At 41.1% G+C, this 23,600-nt stretch overlaps 1 protein-coding gene across 2 annotated transcripts in view; it reads left to right on the top strand.

Annotated features, from left to right (window-relative positions):
* The window catches only part of gli1 (GLI family zinc finger 1), a 49,491-nt gene that overhangs the window by 12,666 nt on the left and 13,225 nt on the right, over positions 1 to 23,600 (top strand). The window contains exon 1 of one of the 2 annotated variants that reach the window (XM_019268724.2): positions 16,096 to 16,968. The exons of the other annotated variant lie outside the window; for it this stretch is intronic. The gene's annotated coding sequence lies outside the window, so the exon portion shown is untranslated. Of the gene's footprint in view, positions 1 to 16,095; positions 16,969 to 23,600 lie in introns of those variants that run through there. 2 annotated transcript variants of the gene reach the window in all.

Below are 23,600 nucleotides of genomic sequence, written 5' to 3'. Positions count from 1 at the left end.
AGAAGGGACAATTCTTAGATCACCAAAGATCGTTTACAAATATCTATTAAAAGTGTGGAAAGAAGGTGTGGAATTGGGCATGGTTGCGCTTCACTGGCTATGAATTAGTGATTTCTTTTGTGAGAGCAAGAACATGTTTTTCTTGTTTCAAAAGTAACTCTCGCTTGCATGACTTATGTCTTAAAGTCAGTTGTCCATTAACCACCAGCGTCATGTCATTTACACAGCTGATGCCACCAGAAATGTGTCAGAAACTAGTGGGGAAGTTATACTGTACTGTACCCCAAAGCATGATGATAATGATGTTGCTTATACCGTGCTCTTTGACAATTGAGTGTTAAAGGAAGTAAAAGAAGCACCTGGCTAGGTACAACCTTTGTCAGTACATGTGTATATGCTTTTTTTCTTCTAGAAAACAACTTCAGATGCATCTTTTGTTTTGTTATGGACCATTTCTTGTCTGGGAACAGTAACTTCCTTGAGTGTTCACTATTCGCCGGACGAATGGTCCTAACCAATAAATAATTTAGCATATAAATCCCCATAACTCTATTAACTGATGTTATTGGACTTTGGTTTATGTAAGGATTAAACGAACAAAATGCAGTTTGTTGATTGGTTAGATCTTGATGTGATGGTAGGTGGATTTCGTTACCTGTGGACAGAGACAGAGCTGTTTCCCCCTGTTAACTTAGTCTTTCTGCTAAGTTATCTAACTGGTGGTTGTCGCTTCAGATTTACAGTACAGACTTGAACATGGCATCATTTTGCTCATCTAACTCTTTGCATGAAAGCAAATAATTGTGCATTTTGCAAATGTCAAACTGTTCCTTTAACACTCACTTGGCATCAAAAGTTCAAAACTGGACTTTAGGCTGGAGAACGTCATTGCATTCCTTTCTTCTTATGGAAGACAGTGTTTTTTAGATGACACACAGCGCTGATGTTTTCGTGCATCTTTTTCTCGCAATCATCATTTAACTTGAGTAGCACTAACGAACGAATGTGTAATTACAAATCAACCGGTCATCGCATGTAGTTCCAGTTGGCAGTGAGTTGAATCCTTGTGGCTGCTCCCCCCTCTTCCTCGCTCATCTTGTGTGTCCCAGCTCACACTCTAGCTTCCTGTGGGATAGAGCTGAGCCTCAGGGCAGGGGGATGTCTGTTTCCAACCAGCGAGCTCCGTCACACATGCTCCAGCTTGTCAGACTGAGTTTGTGTGAGGGTGATTGGGTGTCAGAGTGAGTGTATGCATGTAAGTGCCTATACAGTATGTCTGCATATCTCGGTGTGTGTGTGTGTGTGTAGATGTTCAGAGATATGGGTGTTTTCTCTCTGTGGGTGGAGGTGAATGTCTAAGATATGATGAAAAATTCAATAAGGAGTTCACTGCGGTCCAGGTTCATCTCAGGTTGCTTAAACACAACTTTGTCTTTGTGGGTTTTATCTCAGGGACAACAGCAGTAGATCTCCTCAAACATTTACTGTCTCTTGTTGCAGTGGAAAATAAATAGTATGTATAGTAGTAATAGTATGCATATGTGATGCAGCACACAAATTACATTTTTCTGTTCATTACTGTACAACTGTTAATTCACCTGAGATACACACAGGGAAAGTTTGTGTGCGCTCACAGCTCAGAGATTAGAAAGCTTTTAGTTGCAGTTTAATTGACTTTTATCAGTTTTGTTAGCTTGTTGCATGGCTGAAATCTTGCATGATTATTTTTTGTATTCAAGATTAATCTTAAAATCTTTTTCAAAAAAGATTGATTTACTCTCAGGTAAGGCAAAAAAAGCAGAAATTCACACAGTTGAGGTGCTAAAACTATAGAGGATTAGTATTTTTGCATTAAAATAGTTGTTTCAGCTCTAATATTTGCAAAAATCTGAACATATGTCAGTATTTGTTTTTCATCCTCTCCTAAAGATAATGATACATCTCTTTCATAAAAAGGCGTTAACATGTCATACACTAAAAACATCACATGAACAAATGTATAATCATATTTTATGCACTCTGCGTCTAAAACTCAGGAAACAAAATTTGTAACTTTCATTTTTTAACTGTTCAGTACTATAATTTCACACAGTCAGGGTTTTTTGGCATGTTTATGTGGTTCCACATCATGCCTGATCTCTCACAGGCAGTATGTTAGGAGACTGCGGTGTACAAACATCAACGGGATCAGTGTGCATTTCTGAGTAAGCAAAGCGGTGTGTCTTTAAGTTGAACCTTTACACACACACACATACACGGTAGCTTTCTTTACCTCAGTACTTCTTTCCCCGCTGGTTGGCCATCAGGGCAGACTGGTGGTGTGTCTGAGGTGTGTGGCTTACCACCATGTCATTGCCTGGAGGTTCTTGCTGTCTGTTGTCACCTATGCTCACACAGATGTTGTGTTTGACTTCTCTGATCGTTCCAGAATGAAGGAAATCATCAACATTCATAAATACAGGTACACAAGAGATTGAAACGTCACATTTTTGCATCATAAATTGTAGCTACGCAAAGTTAGAGCTCTTTTAAAAGACTGAATGTGTAACATCGCTAGTTTCATCTGTTTGGTAGTAGTGACTATTTGTCATTCGGAGGGCATAACTGTTTGCTGCTTCTCCAACAAGTCCAACAATGCAAAAGCAAAGAATGACGATGTTAATCTTGTCTTTTTTTTTGTTTTTGTTTCTGTTTTTCATTTTATTCCTAACATCCCACATGCTGTACTGGAAACATTTTGCTGGATATTCATAATTTCAGTCATGCAACTGGCAAGAGAGACAATCAAAAGTATTTGGAAAAAGTGCCGGTCTGTTTAATAGTGTGGTTGTATGATTTTTGATTTTGCTTTTCTGTGTCTTATAAAAATCTTTTTATAGCCATTAGAAGAATCTGCTCAGCAACTTAAAATCAGTTCTCAGTGTTTTGTTGTTTATTGGACTGATTTAAGAGATATGTCTCATTACAGGACTCTTAATAAGACAAATGTGATTTTCTTTCATGATGCTTTTTCTATTAACGTGAAGGCATTTATTTTAGACTTGTGCTGGGATGGAAGTCTTGACGTTGTGACTCCTGCTGCTCATTCAGGCATGTCAAATTGATCAGATTTACATAAAGAGATGCACGTCTGAATCAGGTGTACAAACACATTTTGGGCATTTGACTTTCTGGGCTGTCACTGTAAGGATATGATAGCAAAAACCTAAGAACCAGAGTTGCCAGAGTATACACGTAGACACACTCACCTTTCCTAATACAATCTCTAATAAGACAGGTCAACAAGGGAGTTTTTTTAACCTCAACTAAGTGGGGAAGGTAATTCACTGGTCCATCCTCTCCTCTCCTCTCCTCTCCTCTCCTCTCCTCTCCTCTCCTCTCTGTAAACACATTGAAGAGCAAACGTTTTTAACTTGGAGTGTTAGCACCAGAGCTCTTCTGCTAACTGACCCGGGGCACTGAAGAGCTGCACATAACAGGAGCCCACATTGGCTTTTGTGTGCAGGAGGGTCTTTACATAACCCACGTAACCAAGCACATTGTCTAGCAACCAGCCGGCTACTGAAGAGCCTTGTAAATGGAGGAGGGGGGTCTGCTTGAGAGGAGGCCAGTAGCTGGGTTGAGAGTCTAGGGGAGCTAAACTACACCATGACTAAAGTCTAGTTTGTTAGCTCGATAATGCCCTAAGGGTACTGATGCAATGAGCTCCTTTAGTAGCAATGGCTCTAATAAAAAGACATCACTTGTTGCAGTGTCAATTTGGAAACAAATCTGTCTTAAAGATAAATTATGCATGCTTGCACACAAAAATCCTTGAAAGCCCCATTTAATAAAGTCATACTTTTCACAAAAAGTCAAAAAGCCCCTCACTATGCTCCCTACTCGGTTACTCCACAAAGCCCGGCCTTCTTCACCCTGTTTCCAGTGTTTGGGTCTGAGCCAGAATTCCCTTGGAACTGCCCAGGATGTTGAGGTATATTTTTCCTCCTTGCTCCCAACGATTAGTTTTTTTTTTTCACGATGTTTTCTTTTGGCAGAAGAGAAATGTTTGCATGTCTCTCTCATTGCACCGTCCAGATCACACCCAAAAGACTTTAAGATCTTTAATATATACATGTCTGGAGTCATTTTGAAAAATTTTTGGACAGCTAGGAAGGAAAGTAACTAAAATATGATCACTTTTGTCAAGTATGTACGTCTTGTTACGTGTTTAATGAGGTATCAGTGGATACAACAGCAAACTGTCTCAACTTTGTGAAACCTTAATGATAATTCTGCAGATTAATTTCCATTATCTGTTCCATTACAGTGTTAAAAACACAGACTAACACCTATTGTTCTCAAACAGTTGCGAGAGTCATTTGAGCGGCAGCACAACAGGCTCTCACCGGTAACTGTGATTTTGACACAGCGACTCATTATCAGCTCCACACTTCACCTTAGATCAGATGATAATGACCCATTTATCACCGACACTTGATGCCCCTGTCATTCCTAACAGCTCCCTGCCAGGACAGAGGAAGCTTTTACTGCTGTTCCTGAGATGTCGCTATTGTTTTCCAATACACAAAGACAAGGTGTCCTGATGGCCCCTGTGTGAGTCCCCGGACGGCCCCTAGTCGCACCACTGAGGGTTTTCTCGCTATTGTCACCCGGGCTGCAATCACAGGGCACAGCCTGAGTATGGAGGCGGGGGGAGGTGGATGAAGCTTGTATGGGTGCTTTGAAAAGATGTGTGAAATAGGAGTATGGGTATTAAGGGTCTTGGCTCAGTTGGGGGTCTATTGTGCTGAAGGCTGAGCCCCCTACTGGCATCCATGATCTCCTCCATTGACACAGAAGCTCTGCTCCGCTCCCTGTGTGTTTTTTGTCAACCTCTTTCTCACTACTCCATCTCACTCTCTCACTTTCTCTAGCCTGGTGTCTCTTAACCTCCCTTCTTCAGCTCCCTTGTCGCTCTGAGTCAGAGCCAAAGAATCTGAAGAGTCCTCCTCTCTTCTGTCTGAGTTAACTGGATTCATACTAATGCGTTTAATGGCTGTGAATGGCGATCACCATCGTGTCAACTGCTGCTATATATATAAATATATATATATACTGTAGAAGCCCTATAGGTTATATATTATATGGCCAAATGTATGTGGACACATCTGTCCTTAGTAGTATTTTAGTAATGCTGAATAAACCCACATTTTTTCCAGCAAAATTTCACCCAACACCAACCAAAAAAATGCTAAATTTAAGTATTTAAAACAAATACATCATTTGACATTTTCTGTTTAATTTAACTGGTAATATTCTGATTGTCTTACATTATGGTCTAAATGTTGTTTCAAATCCCTCCAACCTCGCAATGAAAGTAATTCTGGTGGAAAATATAACTGTAAATCAAATTTTATTTTAATTTAGGTTATTGTTTGGTCTAAAACTTTCTAGAAAATATCATAATCAGTCTTAAAATCAACTTCAACATACATAATAAGTAGGAAATGAGAGAATAATAGCTCCAACTCATGACATCAAACTCAGTTGTCAGAAATACGCTAGAAAAGGACTTCCTTAGTTCCAATTTAGTAACTTACTAATGCTACAACATACAATTATATTTTGATAGTGTGCTTCCAACATTTGTACTTTCATATAGTTTGTATAGAAATGTCTTTTAGAGTTTATCGTGGAGGAACTTGACTCCTCTGCACTGAGCCCTGTCCTTAACTCTGACACCTTTGGGATGAACTGGTACACCAACACCAGTGGCCGACCTCAATTATGCTCACGGCAACGCAAGGATACCAAATATTGTATAAGGTCTTACAAGAAGAGTTGAGGCTGTACAGTGTATTAATGCACATGTCTTTCAGTGGGTTTGTTCACAATCTCATATAGATGTGACATTCAGCTGTCCTAAGTCTATCACACGATTTTCTTGACTTGACCTCATTCTCTTAACGTTTATTTGCACTGATATAAAGTATATTCTCTTCTTTCTAACTCATCGTTTCTCTCTGTCACCCCACAATGCTCTCTGGGTGATTCGGATGCAGGTTGTGAGCGTGTTTCTGACAGATTGTGAATGTCTGTGTACATACACCTATTTGCACAGCGTTATCCAGCTTGTGTGAGGCCAACAGGAGTCGTGCGATTGTCAATAGTAGAAGTCAATAAAAACCCGTCATTGACAAAGAGAGAACAAACAGCTGCGGTTTGTTCAGGATTTCCTAACAAACACTCCACAAGAAGGGCCATGGATAGTGGCGAGGAGAGAGACAGAGAGGGGCAGTCAGGACTCGACTCTCCCTGTGTAACACCAGATAAATAAAGATGTCATATCACTCATCAGGTTATGCTCCAGTATTACTGGATGATGATCCAACCTTGCACATAAAAACACAAACATACATTCATGAATGGAAGTATTTATTAATTTTCTTTACTAGTAGCAACACCATAATATTAAAGTACTAAATATAGATTGATTCAAATATTATCAGACAAATGCATTTAAATATCAAAAGTAAAAGCACACAATAAATAAAATGACCACTCTATTAGTGTAGTTATATAATGTACTATTGCATTACTATATTATTAAAGGTAAGCAATATTTAAATGTTACTTTAAATAGTGCAAAAATCCATCATATTTTATAAGAATATTCTTCTATTTGTTATTTAGCGATCTACAAAACACACTTATTTCCAACAGTGTCCCAAAATGTAAAAGAACAAACAGAAAACATTTTTCAACATTTTTGATTAGAGTCCTGATTCTGCTCTCTCCACCCTTTTGAGTGATAAAAAAAAGGTGAAATTATTATTTTACTCTTGTTTTCTTATTTTTCTATATGCACTGCTCTTACAAAACAATTTACTTTTGTAGCTGTAGTAGTGTGATCACTAAAACATTCATATCATGTGATCACTTTCAAATAATGTGTACTGTAGCTTCTTGAATGTGGATGGCATCCTAAATGTGGTAACAGACCTTCTCCTGACCTTCACTTGAGCTGCTGTGTCTTAAAAACAAAACAAAACCTGAATGAGTTCAAACTATATAAAAGATTATATATCCACATGAAAACATCCAAATACAACAAAAAAACAGATGACCCAAGTCAAATATCATCAGTACTCTTATGTTACTTCATGAATAAGGCCTGACTTGACCCCTTAAAGTCTGTCTAGTAACCACAACTGTAACATTACCACAAAGATCATGAGATCACAATGTCTTTAGTAAATGAACTTGTGTCAAGTGGTGCTGACATCATCCTCGAGTTGTCCGTTGTAGTCCCACGTCCCTTGTAAATGTCCTCAACTGCAGACCAGTCAGACTGGGACAAATGTGCAGGCTGACCACTGTGGCCTGCGGAGAGAAAATTAAGGACTGTGGGATGTTGTAAAGAAAATCTATCGTTAAGCGTTGCCGTTTGGCTTTTCAGGAGGCCTTGTTGGCTGCGGCGGTGGCCTTTAGCTTTTGGCACTTGGGATTACTTCCTGTGATTTCTTTGACTTTCTTATTTCAGTAGATATTAACATCGCTGCTCTTGTAAAAATACACCTTTACTCTCACTTTTTAAAGTGCACTTATTCTTAAGAGCACCCGCTAATAAGTTAATGTGTGAAATGTGAATGACAACAGTGTCCCTGGCTCGCACTGTCCCTCGGGATAAGTCACCACAATAGGAGCACAACACTAGAGCCCTTGTGCAAACAAAGTGTTCTCGAATGAAGGAGGCATTTAAAAATGATCGCTCTCCACAAACAGAATGCGACCCTCCTCTCTCTGTCCTGCTGTCACTCCCTCCTCCTCCCCAAACTCCCTCTTTTTATCATTCTCCCCCTTCTTCTTCTCCCTCTCTCCCTGTTCTCGTCTGTCCCCGTGCCCGTTAAAGACATTTGGCCTGTGCTAAACTTGAAGTGACAAATATCCTCTTCCTCTCGCCATCAAAGAGCTGTATCTGTGTCCTTGTTTTCCCAGAGCTTTTGAGGGGCTGATCAGTGGAGGAGTGGTAAGGAGAGAAAGTGCTGCAGTGCTGGATATAAGTTGGAAACAGGGATCGAGTGGCCTGACTGGGGAAAAGAGAGGGAAAAAAATGAGGGGGGGACTGAGATCGGAGGTGGAGAGCAGAGTGATTAAAATTCATCCCACGGTGCAAACAAAAGGAGGAATGAAAAAGGGAGAGAATGCAGGACAGAGGAGAGAGTGAGTGTTGGGGGGAGTAAGTAAGATTTGGGGTGAAAAGAAGATTGTAAGCCTCAGCAGATCCCTGAACAGTCTCCCCCCTCTAAATGACTGCCTTTGACTCACAGCACAATCATCCTCTGAGACAACGGAAAACAAGGGAAGAAGAGGGAGGAAAGTGAAGAGGAGTAGGAGATGGATAGATGAAGAGCAAAAGGGAAAGAAGGAGAGAGAACATGAATTATTCGGCAGGCTTTTCCTCCCAAGATTTACAGAGGCAGGTTGAACAGGGGGTCAACAATTGACTCAATTACAAGACAAACTCTCCAAGGGCCCTACACCACCACTCACCGCGGACCCTGCAGCTCTCGGGCAGGCTGTTGATTTTTTTTCTCCCCCTCTTTTCTTTTCTGGTAAATGTTTGCCCCTCTTCAGGTGCCCCTGGCAGACGCAGGAACTCCAGCCCTCGGCCAGACTTTAACCTTTTCACCAACTGAATGATTCCCCTCTCTGTTCTCCGTGAAGAGCCGGAGGGAGAGAGGGAGCGAGGGAGTGAAGAGGCAGAAGAAGGGCGAGGAGCTTTCTCTTTGTCAGGCTTTATAGCTGGTAATGAATAAGAAACGTCTGGTGACCCAAGAGCAGAGGGTTTTTTTTTACATCACACAGGTGGAATTTCTCTTTTATTCAAAGTCGGCCTTGAGTTACGTGGATGAAATTGTTACAACGGACACACAGACACTGAAGGAATTAGATCAAATTCAACTTATCTGTCCAAAATTCATAACTTTACATGAAACATGTTATTACATTAGCTCTAGTCACTGCGCACTGCACCCTGAGGTCTTCTAAGAAAAATGGATTGTAGTTACAAAGTGTAAAAATGTTTTACCAGTTATTTATAAATGCAATTTTAATCAGTCAAATATTAAAGTAATCAAAATACTTAACTAATTTGTAAAATGATTCATTGTGCTTAGTCAGATCTTAATTTTAATTATCATACTTTTGTGATGAAATATGTTATAATTAGGAGTTCTTTACTGTAGTTAATATGCAGATAAGTGCATTGGAAGTATTATTATCACAGGTAAAATCAATCGTCAAATTAAGAGAAGATGGATAGATAAAAAAATACTTTAACGTGCTACAAGAGAAAGATCACAAAGATTTGAAGCTGTAAAACATCATATTATGACATTTAGTTCTCTAGTATGGGTAAGCTCCAAAAACACTGGATCCTACATTTCCCATAATGCAACTCAGCAGCATCTTTCATTAAACCCTCTCAGCCTCCTAAATGTTCACTTCGTTCAAACCCAAAAGATAACCATGATGACGTCAGAAGACATCATACAGCTGTTTCTACAGGCTGAGAAGCAGCTCAAATGACAAGTTAACGAAATTTTTAAATCAGTGGAGTGACATTTTAGTTATGCTAAAGCAGAAAACATCTTTTTACTAGTTAATATATGAGTTTTAAACAGTATCTAATCTATTATATATTATCACATACCAGACTCCTAAAAAGTTTTACAGATGCAGCACCTGTGTTTTCAGTTTTCCGCGGCCACTGACACTGAGAACAAATGAGAACTTATGGGAGTGTTCACTATTGTTCCTGGTGACCCTGCATTGATAAGGTCGGACAATACAGTGAGGAATGGGATTTCAACAATAGGTCTCCAGTCCCTCTCTCCTCAGTCAAAAGGACTGCTCAAGCATAGTGCCGCTCAACACTGCTCTCTCTCTCTCTCTCTCCCTGTCTTTCTTTTTCTGTTTCTCTTCTTCCATCAACTGGCTTTTTCTTCACTTGTTTCTCTTTGTCACTCTCATTTTCTCTCACCATCTCTGTCTTTCTCTCTCTTTCTATCCCTTCGTATTCCCCCCATTCGGCCTTTGTGAAGGAGAGAGGAGAGCATGAATACCACACACAGACTCTGAATCGCCTGCTGCACAGCAACATTACTGCCGCCAGATTTTTTCCATCTCAAGTGAATCACTCTACCTCTTTTTTTTTCTCTCTCTACAGGAAACAGTGGTAAAAGTGTACTCTCCTTGCCCTCCTTTTATCTTTGAGTTCCCCTGTGTCAAGTCCTAAAGCTCAGTTTTTTTATCACGTTTGTGTAATGAGATAATTATTTATTGAGAATTGTATCCCCACATATTATGGGCAAATGGGTCCTTAGGCTCAGTCCATGTGTGTATATCAACATTTCTAATGAAATAATTTCTTGTGAGCGGCGTAACGACCTGTTTTTAATTACAGTAAGACTCTAACATCAATTATATTTGACTCAAAGTGATTAAAAGCTTACATGAGACACGCTTTGGTCCAAAACAGTGAATATTAATGAAGAGTTACTGTCTCAAACATTGTTTCCTGAACTCCCAAAACATTCCAATAATTCAGAAAGTTGTTTGTAAAGTAAGATTGGCAGTAAATGTGTCATTCCTGTTACATGGTGCACAAACAAGTCAAAAAACCATGCTTTAATGTGAATCTGTGTATCTTATGGATGGGAAAAACTTATGTTTTTTGCTCATATACATGAGAATTTCAGTTTACAAGTGTTAAAACACACCAGTGTCTAATGTTAGATAACTTTGCTATTGTTGTGTAACCGGCTAAACCGCCACCGTCCATCAGGTTTGGTCTGGCTTGTGTGAGGTATTTAACAATCCAAGTTTTTTCTCGTACTATTAAACATCAAGTCAGATTTTGGATTTTGAGGTCAGTTGGATTTACAACTCAGAAACAGTTTTATATGATTATTCCTGCATGATATTAATGCAGCATTAAGTCATTTAGTGACCGACTTAAGGGAAAGTTTGTAAGTTAAATAAGAATCTATGCCACAGATGCGTTACATAAAGTCACTTACATCATTGGTTTTAATGTTGTTGCTAACCTATATGGTACTTGTCAGGGCTTTTTCTTTTTTGTTATACAGAACGTGAGTGACGAAACCTCCTGGAGGTGTGTGCGTGTCTACGTGTCTTTAGTGAGCCATTCACAAGCTGCTGACGTAAACTGTGCCCTTCTTCTTATTGTGTTTGTCACATCAGGTCTCCGGGTCATCAGGGCCAACAACCACCCTCTCAGTTCCCTATATGTGTGTACGTGTGTGCATGTGTGTGTGTCTCTGTTTGTATTTGTGTGTGTATGCACATCTCTTTTCAGCGTCTATGTGGCAGTTTATGTACAAATATGAGAGCTCCGCGTACAGTTTGCCTTTAAATGCTCGAGTCTGTGTATCAGAGTGTTTACGTGTGTGTTGTTTTATGTGTGTGTGTGTGTGTGTGTGTGCATGTGCTCCCTGCGCATCACTGAGCACTGCATGGAGACACAGACTGGAATTTAGGGCTGAGACACAGTGAAAGGGAGCCCCTTCCTCATACGTGAGATAGGATCAGTGTTTACATGCACAAATAGCAGAAAGCTTCTGTGATTGCAAAAGATCTGTACTTTTCTGGTGTAAACTGCAGCATTTGAAAGACATTAAAACATCTTTATCGGACTGGTTTTTCCACCAAATGTTTTGAAATTAGTAATGGATTAACATCGATTGTGTGCGGACAGTGACGCTTCATGGAGCTGGTTGTGTTTGGAAAGCGGCTGGTTCTATTCGCTCTGAGGTTTAACGTGGGAACTGGCACCGGTTGCAGCTAAAAAGCTGTTTTTGTACAAGTAGATAACTACTTGAGTCTGGTGCTCATTCTTACACTTAACATACAGAATGTTAAATGTACCCTGCTGCGGTTTCACTGTAAACACTTTTGTTTACATTTAACATTTCCCACCAGAAAACACAGCACATATCCTGAAGGCCTAGAAAACATATTGAATGCATTACATGAATGCTTTGAAACCTCCTTGTTTCAAGTTGGGTTCTTCTTCTCTTCTTTTATTGTTACATTGACACATTTTTACAACACATTGCTGCCACCAGCTGTCAATCTGCAGTCAGCAAGTATGTGTAACACACACGTACATACTGTACATGCTTATGATTATACAGTATGTGTGAATGAAGAACGGATGTTGCACAGTAAAATCAAGTACCATCCCTTCATAACTTGGATATTACTCTTATTTCCTGGTACTTTAAATGCACCCCACAGAGCTACAAGTAGCTACTAACTATGATCCCAGCTGTTCCCATGTCAGCTAACCAATCGCAGCCAATTTGGCCTCTTGAGCAACATTTGAAGCTATTCAATCTGGACGACTTTGATTAAGGAACAGCACTGATTCAGATCAAACATGGACTGTAAAAAGTAGTTCAAGTTATTCAACACTTCAAAACAACAAACGATTATTCATATGTCAGTTTTGTATGATGCCTGCTAATCTGACAAACACAAGTCCTTCAAAGATGTATTCTCACCTCCAGTTCAACCCTGTTTCACATCCAGATTGTGTTTCCCATCCTTTTGTTTTTTGTGAATGTCTCGTAGTGTACGACAAGTGGTGCAAGTCTTGTGGCTACTCAAATGAATGAAAGTAAAAGTTCTGAGGTCAGTCAGAAATCTGTTTTTTTTGCGGGTAATGTGTGGTGTTCACACTTCAATGAGACAAAATGCGTGACAAAACTAGTGAAGACATTCTTCAAGTGTGAGGTCTCGCCCACAAATACAGATTAGAAAATCTGTGTAAAATGTGTTCCCAACTTCACGATTGATTTCACAATCAATTTAAATTAATTACAGTTTAGATTGCTGGAATTCCTCATATGTTTTTGATCTCACCAGTCTGCGTGTCTTTTTTTATTTGAGCGCAAAGCCTACAATGTGGCTATAATAAGTGCATTTTTTCACTTGTGTGTGTGTGCGCAAGTGTCAGTCTATGTGTGTGTGTCTGTGTATGTGTGTGTTTTAAGCTCCTCAGCCCCCTCTAATTCACAGCCAGCTGAGTAGCTGATTTGTTGCCTTTTAGTTATGTTAATGCCACTTAATTACAGCCCTGGTGGGAACTTAAGACACACACACTCTCTCTGTCTTCATCTCTCTCTCTCTCTCTCTCTCTCTCTCTCTCACTCACAAACACACACACACACTCACACCAACAATCACCTTGCTTGTATGGATGTGCAATTTGTGATCAAGAGACATATTGTTACAGGATCATTCAGCCATTTTTATTCTTTGAATCCTCACCCCTACTATGTCCTCCCTCTCTCTCTCTCTCTGTCTCTCTCTGTCTGTCTGTCTGTCTCTCTCTCTCTCTTTCTGTCTGTCTTTCCTTTTGCATCTTTTTATTCCACGCTATAATAATCAGCTCTGCAGATATCATGGCTGCTGCTTGGCGCGGTCATCAGCAGCGTGGCGTCAGTCAGTCCTGGGATCTCCGAGATGTAACTCAGCGTGTGTGTATGTGCATGAGTGTGTGTTTATGCGTGTGTGTTGTCTGTGTTTTGTTTAGTTTGTAGACTCCTCCGGACAGCCATGACTCGTCTCTTCCTGACAGCATGTGAGCCTGCCGCCCTGTCAGAACCCGGCCAAGCCTTTCATTCGTTCAGGGAAAGTGTGTGTATGCATTTGCGCGCATGTGTGTGTGTGGGCGATTTTGCCTGTGTGTGTGTGTGTGTCCTCTTGAGTCACATGCTAAGCCCCAAACATCAGCTCAGGGATCCCAGCCAATTAAAATCCAATGCAGGCCCGGATGCCTTGCCCCTACCAACATCTGGGTATTAAACGAAACGCCTGCCTTATATATTAGTTATGAAGTCAGCAGCTCTGAGAAGGACCACACAGGAGAAGTGCACATTTTACTGTATGTCTCAGTGATCCAAATAGTCGCTCTGTAATTTGTTCACTGTGTAAATTGATGAGGTTTATTTAAGTAAATGGCAAGCAGAATGAAAAAGAAGAACATAATTTTCATCCCTACTGTTTTGCATCAACAGATTTGTCAGCAGTCATCAGTTCTCGTTTGATTTAGAGCTTTCTGCAGATTCCCAGTGGGCTCACACGGGAGAGATGAGTTGTGGACTGAGCACTCTCTCCGTGGAGGGAGTGCATTGTGTTGTTTCATGTGTGAATTTGTAAAAAATGAACAGGCAGTCAAACTGTTTAAAGAATTTTCTTTGACACTTAAAGGAGGGTGTGGAGTGTGCGAGGAGGAGAACATGGGAGTAAATGCAGGGGGGAAAGACGGAGGTATGAGTGAGAGGAGGAGCACAAGCGTGAAAGTGATGATATAACACTGGATAATACAATGACCCTTATCACGGTTGCACACACACACACACACACACACACACACACACACACACACACAGATGCACAAAGTGCATGTTTAGTCATACGACTGATGAAGACAAGTCTCCACATGTGTGTTCAACAAATTTAACAGTTTACATGTTGAGGAGTGAAAGTAAGAATGAAGACAAAGAGAAAGAGACAGATTTGCTGCAAAGAACGAGAAGATTTATTTATGATGTGCAGCTAAAAGAGATGTATCCCAGAAACCTGAACTTTCAGCTTGACTCTCTGCGCACACATTTACTTTGGACTTACAGTTAGACTTGACAGCTACAAAGATCTGCTTCTGAGACGCCAGTTGATTCAAAAAGAAAAGAGGATAGTAAAAGATTTAAGACTGTTGAGTCTGTTTGTAAGTGAGTTTGCTTCATGTTGTTTGAGAGTGTTTTGTTCTGTTTAAACTAAGTGATAATTATTCATGAGTCAGATAGTTTTTTTTTTTTTTATTTGGTCCTTAATTAGATTTATTTAATTTATTTTAATTATGAAAAAGTTCTTTGATGGTTCGTGTGTGTTCAACTTTTACTACAGTAAGACAACATTCATCACTGAGGTTGAGGAGTGTGACATGTTTTCTTACAAGAAAGATAAAGGCGCTTTGTTCAGTACCCCAGAGTACTGACAAATTATAATTTCTAAGTGTCAGAACCAAAACTCTGTTTATTATATTGGCACCACTAGCAAAAAAATTTAATTTCACACAGTCAGCCCTAGTTTGGATTCATGTCTTCCTGCTGGCAGAGAACAGTGACCATGTTTTGTTTGGCTAAATAGAACAAATCTACAATGACTCAGCTAGAGACGGGATACACTTCTGAACCATATAGCTGCATGATTCGTTTATTTTTTGACATTTAAATCTTGGCTAGTTTAATTTTACATTATATATGTGAGTTAATGCAGTTAGTTTGTCACAGTATCTGGCTGTCTGCCTTTAATTCTACACATATAACATCTCTCTTCCGATCTATTTGTAGCTCAGTCCGTATGGACTTGGTTTGGGAACCGGAGGGTGGCCATTTCGGGTCCAGCATGCACCAAAATGTATGGAGAATGGACTGGTAGCTGGAGAGGTGCCAGTTCACCTCCTGGGCATTACCAATGTGCCCTTGAGCACAGTACCGGACCCCTATCTGCTCCCAGGTGCCACTACAAGGCTGCCCATCACTCCACCACATGTACAGCAAACACCTTTCAAACCATGAAACGAGAGCTCAGTCATGATCAACCATCCCCTCATGGCTTTCTCCCGATTAATCCAGCGGATTCAATTTCCCGGTCGTGTTGTCTGTTTCACATTTCCCCTCTGTGAGAGGCTCTCAGACCTGTGGTCACTGCGTTCGTCTGGTGGCCTGAAGGCCTCATCTGCTTCTGTCGTTGTTTGGAGGGACTGCACGGCGGTTTCTCCCACACACCGAACACAAACACACACACACACACACACATAAAAACACACACACACACACACAGCCTTGTGTAGTGAACTCTTAGTCTATGTCTCTTTCTGCTTTTCTTTGTCTGTCTTGCTCAGAGCCACACACATCCGCTGGTTTTCCGCCCACGCACACACACACACTCTCTCTCTCCCCCTCCATCCCCTGGAGCCCCTCTGTCTCTCTTTCCTCTGTCTCTTTTTCCTCACGAGTTTTCCACCTCCTCTCTCTCCTCCCTCACTTCCAGCTGTGTTATACAGCTATGGAATATAAGTAGCAGCAGGCTGGCTATAAATATCGCCTGCCCACCCAAGACTGTTAGGATTATTATTTTTCTTATAATCACTGCGGTCTTACTATAAACCGAACAGATTATTATCTGGTTTTTGTTCCCTGGTCCCTGTTTCAGTGTGTGGCAGACAGCTCCGGTGAATTTCTGCAGAGGACATGTTTTGCTGGTATCAAGGAGATGATTGAGTGAAGAAGACCTTGATTTGTATTTGAAACACTGCAGTGACGGCAGAGCCTCAGCGGGGATGAGTAGAGCGGACAAAAACCAGGAGGAAAGATGACGTAGAGCTGCAGAGAGCATGGAAGGAAAAGAGCAACAAGCTGTTGGGTGACGTTCAGGAGAGCTGGTGAAGAGGAGTGCTTAGTTCGATTTACAATGACAAAGCACAGTTCTTTTTTTTTTGCTTGAAAATGGGGGTGGGGCTCCTAGTTGTTTATAGATGGAGCATTTGTACGCACTGCCTCGGTCTACAGCTGGAAGCCAGCTGTGTGAATCAACCTCTCCTCATCTGCTTTATCCATCCATCCTTCTCTCCTTCTTTCCTCCCCCCGTTTCCTCCGCTTCTCCTTCCTTAAAAGGAGTTCAAAGAAATATTTGTGGTCGGGGCATTACCTACCTGATACACAGAAGGAGTAGAAGAAGACGAAGAAAAGGGGAAGACGAGACAAGAGTTTGATGTTACTTGGTAGACAGAAAGGGGAGGAAGGTGTGCATGGGGGGAATAAAAGAGGCTGGAGGTAAAGAGAGAGAGGAGGGAGGAGAAGAGGAGAGGAGCGGGGCTACAGGAAACCACAGGTATGTGCAGGATGGCGGGTGGGTGGCCTGGAGAGAGGACAGAGAAAAAGTGGGATTTTGGAGGAGTAAAGGAACGGCAAGCTAAGGGGAGGGACTAAAGACGAAATGTGTTGGGAGCATGGCTACTCTTAGAGGTAGAGTTGTTGGTTGAAATCCCTGAACTGAAGAATGTTAAACATCTCGCTGCCTGTTGGGAAAATGAAGCTGCTCAGTGGCCGGCAGTACAAAACTGTGCTTGTGCAGGCAAATGAAAACAAGGAGAGGTGAACCACTCCTAATCCTAAAACAAACACTATCAAGTCACTGACTGATGGAGCCAACAGTTACTAAAGTGCTAAAACAGTAATCATGACTGTGCAACAAAGCCAGTGTGTTGCTATACATGTGACTACAAAGCAGCTTGAGTAAATAAGGGTACTTTTTGTATGAAATTGCTTTTTTGTCAATGTGTTTAGCCGGTATTTTACCTTTTTTGCTCGTCTCTACACCCATCACAGTTGTAGAATATGTGCATAACCATTTATTTGAATAATAATATGGCTTTTAGCTTGAATAACACGTAAAAAAAGGCACATTGGGTGCTGTTTTCTGCTCTGTTTGCTCTACTCTTCTCTACTGAGCTCGGTTTAGCTCCGCTCCCGCTTCTACTGTTTGTAGTCGTGTTGAGCTGCCGCGCTCAAGCCCTCTAGTGCCCCGATGTCTGTCATCAGTCACTCCGACTGTGTAGCAACAAGGGATCAACGTTTCATTCTGCCATTTCGACAAGGTGAGAACCCCAACAGTGAGACATCAGCACCGCAGCTTCCTCAGCCCACAGTTTACAGTTTACATGGATACGTGAGGTGTGAATCAGTGGGGTTGAAACCTGGGTTATGGTGTTGACTGTATTAAACCACAGGGCTAGTCTAGTAAACATTAGTTTAGAGCTTCGGGGATTCTTCATTCATAACGTGGCTGCCAAATCACAAGTTTAACCCAAGCTTTCCCCCTTTTGAACCCAATATCATCAGTAGTATTTTTGTCATGTGAGCCCCAACAAACTTTGAAGAGAACAATTTGCAAAGTCAGAGATTTTCTCTGTTAACTTACATCTAATCTATCCTAATTTAGTGATTTCTTATTTTCAATAAAATTGAACATGGCAGGTAAAAAGTTTGCTCATTTATTTTGATACTTTTCTGTCCCTATATGAGACATTACAGGCCAGGGATGCAAATCCATGCACACTGTGTTTCATCAAAAAACCTCCAATAACCCATTTAGTGGTTCTTTAATTACAATTTGATCAAAAATATTAAATCATGCACACATTCACCACAAATGTATGGAAAATGCAACATTTCGAACATGGACTCTCTTCATGCAAATGCTGAAGATGTTCATTTTAAATAAACTTTGTGCTGACAGTATGCAGGAATTCAATACTTAATTTTCCTATAAATCTGTCTGGATTTGCAATAAACATCATCAAATTACAGTTTTGGACTAAGGTCCTGGACTTTTTTTTCTGTCTTTGTCAGTGATGTTTAAAATGGAAACAGGCAGTCAATGTCTGACATTAAGATACATCAGAAAAATAAGAAGTAAAGAACCAGAACATTGAATCAGTGGAACGATCGATAAACGTTTTCAAAAAAGTAGACAAGGTCAAAAAATATCATAGACGTCCAAAAAACAAATCAGCAAATAGTTTAATGCCATACTTCAAGATATAAACCTCGATGAATTAGGACAAGAAGCATATTCTGTATATATATAACTACCAATTTAGGCAACACTAAGATCACAATGAAATGTTTTCCCTGCCCAATAAATACTGTACATGTGTCACAATGATGCTTATGTCTTTTGAAAATGTCAGTTTGGGCTTAACAGAAATGAAAGCTGTTAAAAAATAACTCAAAGTAGCTGTTCAAGTAGATATGACGTTAATCTTCCCTGCAGCAGGTCAGTGAGTAAGGCTTATTGTACATTACAGTGATGTCTCCAGCCCTGTGGCCTTTCGGTGGTCACACCATTGGCCCCCATCACATTACAGCAGCTGTGAGGAATTCAGAGAGTCTGGGTAAAAGGGGTAAAAAAAAAAAAACGGGGAAGGGGGGGAGAAGCAGGGAAGGAGGAGAGTCTGTGTTGGGTGGAGGGGTTACAAAAACAAAGCCAGAATTTAAAAACAAAGTTTACCACCGAAGGAAAACAACAGGGCTAGAAAAAGTTGGTGGGTGAGGAGAGAAAGAAAGAAACGAGGAGGGGGGAGAAAAAAAAACGAAAAAGAAAATGAGGTAAAATCTGGACTGTGGTTGGCTAAGGACCGGGGGCCCCGCCTTCGTTTCCCCCCTATCTCTCCCTCCCTCGCTTCAATCTCCAGCCCTAACACAACAGAATCCCCCACAAGCCCAGCCACATCAGGAACGGCTGGCTACATTATAGCTGCCATTATCGTCTCTCAAGTCATAACAGCCAGAGAACACCCACCTCGACTGCAGCTCCGCCAGGAGGGGGGAGGGGCGAGGGAGAGGTCGCAAGAGCAGGAATGAGCCGGGAGAGAGAGAGAGAGGGAGAGAGAGAGAGGGAGAGAGAGAGGGAGAGAGGGAGAGGGTGGAGGCAGCAGGGAGAGAAGAGGGAGAGAGATAGCTAGAGATACAGAGAAATGAAAAAGGCAGAATGAGGGGAGGAAAGTAGGGACTGAGGGAGAGGGTGGGGGAGAGAAAAAACTGGGACAAAATGCTCTTAGATGAGTGTTTACACTGCAGATGTGTGCTGTGAGTTTTATTTAGGCTGTTTTGTGTTGTCTAAGTAATAGATTATCCAGCAAACACACAAATGAGAACACACACATGAGCACTCGTGCTCACATTTCCATCTGAGAGTAGAGGAGAAATGAGGTTAAGAGGAGAGGGGCTGTCATTAAATGCCAACTTTTTACATTGGCTGTGGAGGGAGCTGGGGAAGGGGTGTGTGTGTGTGTGTGTGTGTGTGTGAGCCCCAGTTTAGTGTTACACCTAAGAGTAGAGGAGTGTAGAAGCAGAGTGGAGCAGAGCCGGATCAGGCCTTTTGTCTGACACGAGCAGTGACCTGTAGAAATGTCTGTCCTCCCTGGAGACTTCCTCAGAGGGAGGAGGAATGACGCTTTATGGGAATGTCACAAATGGCCAAAACCGTGCAAGACTAAACAGTGTTTCTCATTGTATACTCACAAATTCAAACCATCACCTTTGAAATGAAGTTTGTGGGACAAATACGAACCAAACGGCATTCGGGAAAAAAAAAGTGACCTAGTGCAGTCGACTTGTGGAGCTCAAGGTTTTGATTTGCTGAGTGATTGTTAAGATAATATTACATTTTAATGACACCAGAAGGCAGTAAAATGAATGAACATGACTGTTGAGCCATGTTTTGTCAAGTTTGAAATTAAAAAGGCGCCCAGGTTTCTTAAAGTGAGACTGTTTGAAAGAGTAAATAACACATTCTTCCTCTTAATGATGGAAAGCTGAGTTCATAAGCACACCATTATTAATTAAATACACTCTGCTGCTACAGCCTCACTTGGTGTGGGGGGACCAGTAGCTTATGGTGGCTAATGTTAGCTGGTGTTAACAATTTCAGTCTGACTTAATGACTTTTTTTCACTTATATTGTCTTTTAATTGTCACTTTGTGTCACGTGTCACAGATTATTGAAAGCGTGCTAACAGCCTAGGATGATAGTAAAGGTAAAACGTAGAGTAAATAGTGTATATCTCACTGACAATAAAGAATGGTCGGCAGCGTAGTGGGTTAAGCGGCCGCCCCGTGTGTAGAGGCTACAGTCCTCGCTGCAGCTGGCCCCGGCTTGAATCCCACATTGGACGGCCATTTAATGCGTGTCATTCCCCCTCTCTCTGCCCCCTGCTTCCTGTCTATCTTCAGCTGTACTATCATAAAAGGCATAAAAGGCCCAAAAAATAATCTTTAAAAAAAAAAAGAAGAAAAAAAAAAGAATGGTTGCGTGGCGTCACCCACAGGTTTTTGAAGATCCACTTTGAAGCTCAAAATTGTCGCCATGTTGGCAGTCTTGCCTCTGCTGCCTCCCAGCTAATCTAACAACTGGCAAAGACGTAGATGATCGGTGCATCTGGGACAGGTTGAATGAACAGAGAAATTAGCTTTTCTGTAGCCAGCCTCAAGTGGTTCGAGTGGCCTCAGTTTTTGGTACTTCCACCGCTTCACTTCTTCAGTTGCCTTTTGATATCTACCTAATGTTTACCATCATTAGTCACCATAAGCTCCTGGTCATACCAGACTAAGGCTGTAGAAACAAAACCCCATTTAGCATTCTGCTGTTCGAATCCAACTGCTGTAGTTCGTATCAGCTTCTGTTGCATGCTCTGTCTTTACAGTACAGCTGACATTGAATGAGTAGGCCTAATGGTCTATTAGTGATGCAACCATGTTTTATTTATTGGTGGTAAGCTGTGGTGGTTTGGTGAGTAAGGAGGTAAGCCAGAATGGAAATTTATTAGCCTTGACCACACTCAGGACTTCTCTGGCTTGTTTAAAAATATCTTGCAAATGAAGTAAGCTCAGCTAATGCCATCCATCCAGGATACCATCCAACTTCAAGGAGGGATTTTAAAAAGACATCCACAAGTTTGCCTCTCTGGAAAAGTAGTACAGTCAAGTCAAGTCAAGTTTACCTTGATTGATATTGTAGTGGTCATTTTGGGGATGGATTTAGCAGTGTCTGGCTTTTAGGTGTGGTCTACTTGTATTGGGTGGTGATGTTGCAGGGTTGTGAACCCAGAGTATTTGAATGGAGAGGTTTTGGGTGTAGAAAGTGGCTGGACATCCTGTCCTCATCCTTAGCTCCTTGGTTCCTGCCCAGCTCTCTGTGCCGCAGTGGAGCAGACTTGTTTAGTTAGCCGTTTGATTTATGGCCTTGGGGTTTTTAATATGCTTCTGCCCCATCCCTCTAAAACCCAGCACCACAAAATTACACCAGAGAGCAAACTCCCTGAGAGTTTCTCACAAAATATTGAACTAAAATAGCACAATGCCATGACACCTGTGTCAGCACCATGCATATATGGAATCATTCATGTAAATGTACTTACATGCTGTACAGAAATACATTCATCCACATATACATTAGATAAATGCAACACATGCTTTATACACATTCATATGGAATTTGTTGTTTTCCTACATAAAAGACATTATTAAATATAAACAGACTATACGTTGGTGTGATTTGGGTGTGTAGAACTATATTTTTCTGTCAAATATTTGTTGAAAACTCTTTGTATATACATATATGACAATGCTTATTTGTTTTACTAGATACATTTTGCAATAATGATCACTGGTGACTGGCAACATTTTTTATGGTGAAGGAATTCCTTTGTTTTTGTACAGCACTAAAGTCATAAAGAGGTAGTTGTAGCAGGCAGTGGGCAGGATTTTTACACCATAAACCTGATTTAACTAACAAGTTAACAAAATCACTTTTTGGTGAACATTAGGAAAAGACTGTGGCTTTGGTTAAATGTTTAGGAAATGTCATGCTTCAAGTAACTATACTTTTTTAACATTCAAGATCATAAACTTCCTCTAATTTTATCTAAGTGCTATGAGTGTATGCTGTATCGAAAACTATTAATTCTTTTAGTATAGCATGTTTTGTAAATATAATTTTACAACAAACATTTCCACATTATACGAGAAGATATAAAATCTAACCTTGGCATATTTGCTGTGCTGCTCAGACCTTTGCTCTGTTGACTTATTCTACGTTTGCACTTACTTTACAGTAATTCACTGGATACAAGCTCAAGCCATGCAAATTAATTACATAACAAACAGTTGAGTGTGTGTACATGGAGCTACAACAGTAACACTCACACACTCGCCCGCTCGCCACGGCCCCTTGAGACACACTTGCAAACATATTTTTCAAAAAATTCCAGCTTGCTTATGCGCAGGTGGTCTCATACATTATTCACTCGTACTCTGAGATCCACCACCATTTATCATGTCAAACACACTCTCTCTAACACACGCGCACACACACACATGCTGCACTGCAAATACACTTGTCTCCAAAACTCCCCTCTCATACACACCTGCCACTGGGCTTACGCAGTACAAACAGCTTTGGTATATTCAGTCACACTCACTCTTTCACACACAAACACACGTACACGCACACACACGCACATTCTCTGTAGACATGGTGGCCACTGGATTATTAAGCTGCCCCCTGGTGAGACTGACAGGTGTGTCAGTGTGTGTGTATGTGTGTGTCAGGCAGTCTGGCGACCCTCTTCTTGGTATTTATTAGTTCTGGACAGCTGAGGTCCTCTGCGAGATCTCTATTTAGCACTTCCGGCTAATTATCATACACACATCCAAAGCCGGCGCTGAATATGTGTAATTATCCTCGGACCGCCCACATCATTTAGCCACTTGCTAACTTTGCGTACCAAATCCCCCTGGTGGGTTGTGAGCTTAAATAGGTCCCTGCTGCCCTTTTAACACTTGTGCTACTACATAACAGGCCTGGCAACCTGTTGAACTCAAACCACAGAGCTGTCATCTGAAGGGAACAGGAGCTTTCCCAGTTTGGGTTTTATTATTTGTCACATGAACAGCAGCAAT

Source organism: Larimichthys crocea, chromosome VI (assembly GCF_000972845.2).
Source record: "Larimichthys crocea isolate SSNF chromosome VI, L_crocea_2.0, whole genome shotgun sequence".
Taxonomy (NCBI): domain Eukaryota; kingdom Metazoa; phylum Chordata; class Actinopteri; family Sciaenidae; genus Larimichthys; species Larimichthys crocea.
The sequence above is the reverse complement of the archived record's forward strand: the minus strand, read 5'-3'. Positions and strand labels throughout refer to the sequence as shown.